Below are 9,626 nucleotides of genomic sequence, written 5' to 3' on the forward strand. Positions count from 1 at the left end.
CATTTTTCTCCATTTTTAAAACACTTCACTTAAACAAGTACATGTATATCTGTCACTGGAATCATACTGGACAGGAAAGCAATTGCCCAATAGTCCCTATTAAAAAAGAAATAAGATATTTGAGTGTTTGAAAAGAATTGTATTTACAATTTCTCAGTAAAAATGCTTGATTTTTAAGTACTAATAAGTCTTAGAGTAGGACATCTGAAATTGAAAGTAGGACATCTGAAATAAAAGTTTCTAGATGGAAACAAGAAATAACCATTGGCAATTCTACCTATTCCTATAATGTGTGCTATTAAAAACGAAAGTAGTTAACAGACAAGTGAATAAGCTGAAACTAATTTTCAAAACTGGAAAAATGACTCCATTAACCCAGAAATTGTTGTTTCTTCAATTTCTGAACTCCTACTTTGTGCTTCTACATGTCAAATTTGATCTCTTGAAATTGACAGAAATTTAATTTATTTTGATGAAGAGAGTACATTGTTTTCATGAATTGAATACAAAATCTATGTCTAAAATAGAAAATTTTGCATATCATTTATTCTTCCCCAAGATTTGTACCTCAGGAAAAAATAATTTGCAGCCTGAATAACTGAAGCATGCTAGATGGTTACTCTAGAAAAGACTAACTAAACAATTTTTACGGTACTGTTTTGCACAGTACTGGTTCAGCCATATCTGAAGGCAACTGCAAATGCCATCAAGCCATCACAGCAGCTTAAACAAAATCCAGCAAAGCTGAGTCACATGAAGATGGCCTGTCATTTTGGTTTTGATATTGTCATGTTGTATGTTTAGGGGACTATTAACATTTGCACATTGGAGGATATTAGATTATTGTAAAATTTCTTAGGAATCATTTATTCCTTCCTCCAAACATGCTGCTTCTATAATTATCCAGGAAGCATACTACCTCTCCCACTTTTAGGGAGATATCCGTCTTCTTGTACATTTTCCTTACCAATTGGAGGTTTTGACACATACAGAAGTCAAAGGTCATTTTATGGGACTTCAAGCATCTGCCCTATACATACACAGAAACAAGACAGTCAAAGCAAAGTAAAAAGGTTCAACAATATCCAGTGACTAGTGGAGTTGGCTGCAGATCAGACCGCAAGCTTCTTCCCACTGTACAGTCAGGTAATTATGTGGCATAAAGAGCAATAAAGTGAGATTAGCTGAAGAACAGTGGCCTTATGGAGAGCCTGCTCTGAGACCACATACATGTTATGGGAAAAAAAATGCTTGTAGGCATAGCCTGTTCTACCTGAGGCAAAAATAAGGAAAACTAATTGTTCTGTTGGAAACTTTCTGTTTTACATCATCTGAAAAACCTCAATCTGAAAAGCTCACTGTCTCCACACAGCTACATTGTGAACCCATTGCTGCATACCTTTCTTTACCTACAAACATCTCTCTCCTGCATAGCCATGGATCTATGCACCCAGTCTCATCTCTTTTCCACACAGCTTAACATTTGTCTCCACACAGCTATAAGTCACCACACATATAAATTAGTCATCCATCTCATTATCAGAGAGGGCATTTAAGGTAGCCTCTCTTCTGTTGCTTAGATTATTAGTTGAAAAAAAAGTGTGTGTGTGTGTGTGTGTGTGTGTGTGTGTGTGTGTGTGTGTGTGTGTTAGAGGGGGGAGAGAGAGAGGGAGAGAGAAAGGAAGAGAGAGAGATATGTGACAGAGTTTCTCTGTATACTCCTGGCTGTCCCGTAACACTCTCTGTAGACCAGGCTGTCCTTGAACTCACAGAGATCAGTCTGCTTCTGCCTGCCAAGTGCTGGGATTAAAGGCATGCACCACCACCACCCTGGGAAATTTCTTATGAATCATTTATGCCTTCTCCCACACATGCTTCTTCTTTAATTTTCCAGGTAGCATACTACTCTTCTTACTTTTAGGTAGATATCCTTCTTGTTGAATACCACCTTACAAATGGAGGTTCAGACACATACAAAAGCCAAAGGTCATTTTATGCGACTGGAAACACCTGTCCCAGTACTTACTCAGGAACAAGTTAATCAAAGCAAAGTAAAAAAGTTCATCAAGATTCAGTGGGCTAGAGGAGTTGCCTAGAGATCCGATTGAAATCCTCTTCCCACTGTACAATCAGGTAATTATATGCAATATAGAGCAACAAAATGAAATTATCTGAATACCAGTGGCCTTAAAGAGAGCCTGCTCCAATACCACCTCCAGAGTATGAGAAAAAATCCACAAATGCATTTAGGGCTAGCCTTTTCTACATGAAATGTAAATAAGGAAACACACATTATCTAATGGAAACTTTCTGTTTTACTTCATCTGAAAAACCTCAATGTAAAAAATCTCTGTCTCCACACAGCTACATTTTTTTACCTACAACTGCATATCTTTCTTAACCTATAAACATCTCTCTCCCAAATAACCAAGGATCTCCACACACGGTCACATCTCTTTTCTATACAGCTTAACATTTCCTGTCTTCACACAGTTACAGCCTTCACCACACAGCCACTTCTCTTTCCTCACATACATGTCTCTGACATAGGTGTCTCTCTTTTATACAGCTACATCTGTTATAACTCCCTACACACTTAGCGATATCACTTCATAGTTTTGTTTCACACTTCTCTCTTCTCTCAGACTTTTCCTACACACTCAGCTACATCTCGCCTACACCACACTCCTCACATCCCCTTCTCAGGTCTCTGTGCACAGGTCTCCTGATTTCCCTTCAAACATCTCCTGTTCTCTCTTGCATACAACTCTCTCAACACATAGCTTTCTCTCTCTATGGCTCTCTCTTCTATCTAGTCAATCATCTCCTTCCAGAGGAAAAACTCTGAACAAGTGTGAGTAATATTTTCAGTATCTTTTTCTAATTGGGTTTCTCCACCCCTTTGATCCTTAAAAGACCCTATGCTTCAAAACTTAAGTAGAAACCTAGACATTCTGAATTCTTAAGATAGTTTAACTAATTAAGAACCATTCTGTCTTAAGTCATTTTTTTCTGTTTTGTTTTGGTTTAATTTATTCCTTTAATTTAGAAACAATCTTATTTTAAATACCAATTCCAGTTGTCACTCTTTCCCATACTCCCAGGTCCCCATAGAACCCCCTACCCCATTCCCCATCCACTCCCCAGGGAGGCTGAGGCATTCCATGTGGGATCACAAAAGTCTGTCACATCATTTTGGGAAGGGCCAAGGCTCTCCTCCTCGGATCTGTGCGGAGAGGATCCCTCCATGGGGAATGGGCTTCCAAAATCCATTTGTGCACTATGTATAAATACTTGGCAATAAGAGGACAGAGGGGGTGCAAGAAAAGAAGAATTAGCAGTTTGGGTCAAGGGAACCAAGAGAAGAATGTAGAAGTGGGAGTCACCGAGAATAACAAAGAGCCCAAGAGCACGTGGCCAAAATGTCTGGTTTTATCATGAAAGAGAAGCAGGAGGGATGAAAGGGAAGCTCGGGGGCTGCAATGGTTTAGGTTGGAAGTGTGGACGGGGATGAAGTGCTGAGAGTAGCCAGGGATCCAAGGAGTACTTGCAGTGCTGCGAGATTCTGGTTGCCAGCATCTAATTTGACACGTTAACAGGCACCTCAGTGAACCATTTGTCCTGAGTTTCTTTCCAACCAAACAGTATTGAGATGTTAAAATGGTCTAGGATGCTAGGTGATAGAGAAAATCTCTCCAGGGGCAAGGGTGTGACACTTGTTTATACTTTAATACAAATGAAGGCCTGTTTCTTCTACAGGACGCTGCCATAACCATTGTGCTCCAAGGACTTATTGAAAAGTGTCCACTGGGATTTCAAATTGCTTCCTTGGAATTGTTCAGGCTGTTTGTGCCTCTCTTGTGCTCTGTCTTTTTGTTTTGTCTTGTTTTCTGACAGGAACTCAAGACCAAGGTATTTAAAAGTTGCTTCAGACCCTTGAGAAGACACTGTCATGTGTCTAGGTTTGAGCTGAAAATCACCAATCTTCTGGGAAAGAAAACCTGGAGATCACAAATATTTAAGTTAGGGAGAGTGTGTCATCACATTTATGGCAGTCTCTCTTCTCACGTTGACACACACCATCATGATGCCTTCCAGCACTGAGGTGAGTGACCAGAACCAAAGACATTAGAAAAAACTCTTTGGAGAAGCCAAGTTCATGCTCTTGAATGCACCTTACTTTCCTGCCAATTATCATTATTGAACTAAGTTTTTCTTAACAGATAAATTAAGAAATTCTTTCAACCAGCTCTACTGGAAAAAAGGAAGTTAGGAGGGGAGGCCGGAAGCAGGAAAGAAACAAACAGAGATGATTCAAGGAACAGACAGGTTAGGGAAAGGGACTGTGGTATTGGTTTTGGAAGTGGTAATATGAATGGGCTTTTGGATGACATTGGAGCTATCTCCATCTCAGGGAAAAGTAGACAATCCCCAATTGTCCCTAAAGTGTGTAAACTCTGTTCCTCCCAGACCTGCTACCAAGTTTCTCTTATCACTGATATCACCTCCTTTCCATGCTTCTATCTTTACTTAGTTGGCCTCTCTCTGCCTCATCACAATCTCCATCTCTCTCATCCCTCCTCTACCCCTTTTTGCATGTCTCTTCCTGGTTTTTACTTTTTGGTTTGGTTTGGTTTTTGGTTTTTCAATATATTGTTTCTCTATGTAGCCCTGGCTTCCTGGAAGTCAGTAGACCACCATTGGCTTAAATTCTCGTTAATAGATAGCAAGATTTACCATGAAAGCATAATCTGTTTAAATTTAGTTTGTTTTTTAATTAGCATACATAATATTAGATTTCAATGTGACATTTTCAAAATATTGATTTTTGACTGTCCTCCATTCCTCTGACACCCTCTCACCCCTTAACATATGCTTTATTCTCCTTTATACTTTAATGGCATATCTGTCTTATTTCCCTAATTTAGATTCTCCTATACCTCTTTTTTCCCTCTTTACTATATATATATCTAGATATCTATATATCTATATAGATATATAGATATACATATCTATATATCTATATATCTATATCTATCTATCTATCTATCTCTCTCTCTCTCTCTCTCTCTCTATATATATCTATATATATATATATCTATATATATATATATCCCTGTTTGGGAAAGAACATGGGAACACAACCCAAATCTATCATCCTTCTAAATTCTTTGCAATTCCACATAGTTCCAGAAATTCTCATTGTTTCATTTCACTTTACAGATGAAAAATATTTGACTGTGTGTCAATACCACAGTTCTATTATCTGCAGATTTAAATACATATATATATATAATTTATATATAGTTTATATATATATCTAGAATGGATATCATTTCCTTACCACTGTGTCTGCAGCAGCTTACAAGGATGTGCAAGCATCTCTGTGGTAGGGCATGGCATCCTTTGGGTGTAGGCCCAGAAATTACTTAGCTATGTTATGTTGTAATCCTATTTTTATTTTATTGAGAAATCTGTGTATGCCTTTCTATAATGAGTGCCGTACTTTACCCTCCTACAAGTCTCAAATGAGGGTTCCTTTCTCCACATCCTCATCAGCCTTTGTTGTTTCCTTTTTTCTTGTCGTTAATCATTCTTACAATGGTGCAATGGAGTACCACAGTATTTGTAATTTGCATTTCCTTGGTAGAAAAATATCATGAACACTTTTTTTAAAAATTTACTGCCCATGTGTGTTTGTCTATAAAGAAATGCTTGACCATTTCATTAAAGTGTTTGTTGACTGGAAAGTTTGCGGAGAGATAGTTTCATCTTAATTTTCCTTTATGCATTCTAGGTTTTAAACTCCTGAGTGAAGTACAGCAGTCAACGATTTTTTTTTCCATTCTGCAGGAATTATCTCCACCTAGCTGGTAGCCTCCTGTAATACTCAGAAATCTTTTAATTTTCTGCAGTTCCATCCATTAATTTTTGATGCACTTCCAGACTGTTAATCTTGTTGCTCTTACCTCTTACAGTACTAATATTTTTCACTGACAGTTTTAGCCTTTCAACATTATGTAATTTAAGGTTATTTTTTTTCTGCACGGTGAGTGGACATAGACTAAGGTCCATTCTTTTGTAGGTGGATATCAATTTTACACAGAGTTATTCCAGGTCAGAAGGTCTGTCTGACCACTGGGTCACACCACACATTCAGAAAAGTGGTGATTGTGTTTTCCTGAGATTCTTCCTGAGACCCGCTGAGACTCAGCAGGGCAATGGCCAGGAAGCCAGATCCATCATTTATCCTTCTTACTCAACACTGGTCATTCCCTGTATGCTTTGTATCATGTTCTCAGTCCTTGTACAGCATTTGGCATTGTGAATAACAAGAGTTGATGAGATAACACATGGGAGCTTCAGTAACAACACCACAACTGGAACTTGGTAACTATTTTTCAGTTTTGCTAAAAAGTACTGATTTTTATAGCTTCTGCAGCATTTTAATTACCTATGTTATCTTCACTAGCGTTCTTTTCATCCATATCTTCAGTAACTTTAACTTCTGCTTTTACCTAGATTAATTTGCTTTGTTTATACCTATTTAAATTATATGGGATGATCTCTCATTCCAACCTTAATGTGCATCCCTCCCTTAATTATTGGTTATATTGAGCCTCAATTTTCCACACATTTTGAACATTTCGGAATAAATTTTATGAATTTTACCAAAGTGTGGAACCAATCTCTCCCTTGGTTTATATTAGATTTTTTAAAATTTAGGTTTGAATATTCTCTTTAGGGTAGGGTGAAGAGTCATTGGTTAAGAGCGCATACTGCCATTACTTTGGTTCTGTGTTCCCTTCCTAGCTCCAGCCAGTGCCTCAAATCTGTCTATAGATCCAGCTGTAGGGAATTCCATGCCTCTACCTCTGGTGGTATTCACACTCATATGCAAGATTCCAAAATCACATGTAATAAAAAATCAGTAAATCTTCAAATAAAACATTTTAACTATTATGAATATCTGATCAATCATTATATAATATGATTTTCAAATAATTTCTGTTGTTTCTCTTGGTGAAATTTGAAATCTATCTCATGTTAATTTCAGGAAAAAAATGACATATTTTAAAAGTTATTTCTTTGAAAATTGATCTCAAATCATTATGTTTAGTCAAAAGCAATGAATACATAAATCATTTATTTACTTATTCTTTTTTCAGTTTTTTTTTCAAATTGGGTTTTTCTGTGTATAGACCTCACTGTCTTGGAACAGCATCTCTAGATCAGATTAACAGCAAATTCATAGGTCTCTCTGCCTTTGTCACTTCAGTCCTAAAATTAAAGGTATCTCCCCAACACATCCAGGTAAAACATAAATTTTTAGTAAACTAATGCAATATTTTCCATTATAATAATATGAAATACTACTTTCATAAAGAAATTACTTTTAAATATTCTTTTCAGAGCCGGGCATTGGTGGTGCACGCCTTAAATCCCAGCACTCAGGAGATAGAGGCAGGTGGATCTCTGTGAGTTCGAGGCCAGCCTGGTCTCCAGAGCGAGTGCCAGGATAGGCTCCAAAGCTACACAGAGAAACCCTGTCTTCAAAAAACCATATGTAATCGTATGTTTATATTATATATATTATATATATATATATATATTCTTTTCAGTAAGAGCTATATAAATATAATAAAGTGATGTATGTCTGACTAAGGTAACTTAAAGAAACTTAAAGAAATAATGCAAACTCATAATATATATCCAGGGTATGTTGACTGTAATAAATTTATTTACCTTTATAAAAGTAATGAAAATGGCTCCTGTAAACTTAGCAATGGGATTTTTCCTCTTCTCCCAAACTACAATGGGCATGCTTGGCAATTCCTCAATACTATTTTATTATGTCATTTTGATAGTCAATGGGCAACATTTAATGCCCAAAGACCTGACCATAGAGCACTTGACTTTTGCCAACTGCTTTCTCTCATCACAAAAGGTATTCCATGGACAATGGCACAATTTCAGTTTAAGGATTTTCTAGGTAATACTGGATGTAAATTGATAGTTTATATTTATCGAATAGCAAGGGGGGTGTCCCTGTATGACATGTGCCTACTGAGTAGCCACCAAGCTATCACAATCAGCCCAAGCAACTCCAGGTGGATGCAGCTTAAACACTGAGCCACCAAGTACATCCATCCCTTCTGCTCTCTCAGCTGGCTTGTGCACCTGCTTCTAAACATCACCACACCAGCAAGAGTATCGGGTCTCAGTTACAAGAAAAATGTGACGAACTGGGTGAGTTATGGGTATTGCTCATGGATTGTTTCCAGCAATGGGACAAGCTTAGTATATATGTTCTTAGTATGCTTCACTGATGGTCTGTGTCTGATTCTCATCATCTGCTCGAGTATCTCCATGGTGATAATCCTTTACAGACATAAGACACAAGTCAAGCACATACACAGTGCTCAGCACTTTGGAAATGTCTCACCTGAGGACAGAGCCTCCAAAACTATTCTCATCCTGGTGTGCACATTTGTCATCACTTATTCAATCTCTTCCATTCGGCTTGTTATTGGGACATCCTCGAAAGGTCCAATAGCATGGGGAGAAAGTATATTTTTGTTTCTAGAAATGTGTTTTCCCATAATTTGCCCATTTGTTCTCCTCAGGAATATCAAGACTATTTCTAGGACATTTTTAGTCTTCTGTGGTAAGGGATAGCTCCTTCCAAGTTTGACATGAGCCCTGAGTGTCTGCCTTTTCATATATATTGGCATCTTAAAATGTGTTTTATAATGCTAAGATTGTATTTTGAAAACATTGATTGTCCTGAAACTGTCACCTGTTTCGTATGTTATGATCACTAGCCATCTTATTATAGCATTTTCTTACAGAATATTCTATTTGACAATGAGAATTTTTTCATATATGTAGAATCACCAGAGTGTACAAATTATTATGTGACAATAGGCAAAAATGAGAAAATATGCTTGGGAGTCTAGATCTTTTCTGAAGAATCAAGAAAAAAATGTCCAATTCTTGTGTGTGTGTGTGTGTGTGTGTTTGTGTGTGTGTGTGTGTGTGTGTGTGTGGTATTTTGTGTGTATTTCTATTTTTCCCGAATGTATGTCTATGTACCACATGCATAATTGCAGAGGTGAGAAGAGGCTGTTCAACCTCGAGTTGCAGGTGTATTTGAGCCACCATTAAGTGCTGGGAATGAGTCTGGGTCATTTGTAAGAGCAATCAGTGCTCTTAAGCACCAAACTATCTGTCCAACCCTGAGAAGCTTGAGTAGATGTTACTTTTTCATTTTGTGTAGCTGTGTGTGCTTCAGCATAAGTATGTGCACCATATGAAGCCTTCTCTCCACAGAAGCACGAAAAGCATGTTGGACCCTCTAGAGCTGGAGTTACTGGTGGTGGGAACCATTGGGTGTGGTTCCTGGGAGCTGAACTCATTTCCTCTGGAAGTGCACCACATGCTTTAAGCACTGAACCAGCTCTCCAGCTCCATGCTGTTGTTTATTGCTCTTGTATGTAGAAACTACAGTCCTTCAAGAATCATCACCACTGGTATGAAAATGTTGTAGAAAAGTGGATAGAATAGAATTTATCTTACAAATTTTAGTCAGCCTCAGAAAGGCAGATAGTATATTTCCTTTTATG

At 37.6% G+C, this 9,626-nt stretch overlaps 1 pseudogene; it reads left to right on the forward strand.

Annotated features, from left to right (window-relative positions):
* The first annotated feature begins 7,759 nt into the window (after window positions 1-7,759).
* LOC113839141 lies at window positions 7,760-8,679 on the forward strand (annotated as a pseudogene).
* Window positions 8,680-9,626: the final 947 nt, after the last annotated feature.

Source organism: Cricetulus griseus, chromosome 9 (genome assembly GCF_003668045.3).
Source record: "Cricetulus griseus strain 17A/GY chromosome 9, alternate assembly CriGri-PICRH-1.0, whole genome shotgun sequence".
Taxonomy (NCBI): domain Eukaryota; kingdom Metazoa; phylum Chordata; class Mammalia; order Rodentia; family Cricetidae; genus Cricetulus; species Cricetulus griseus.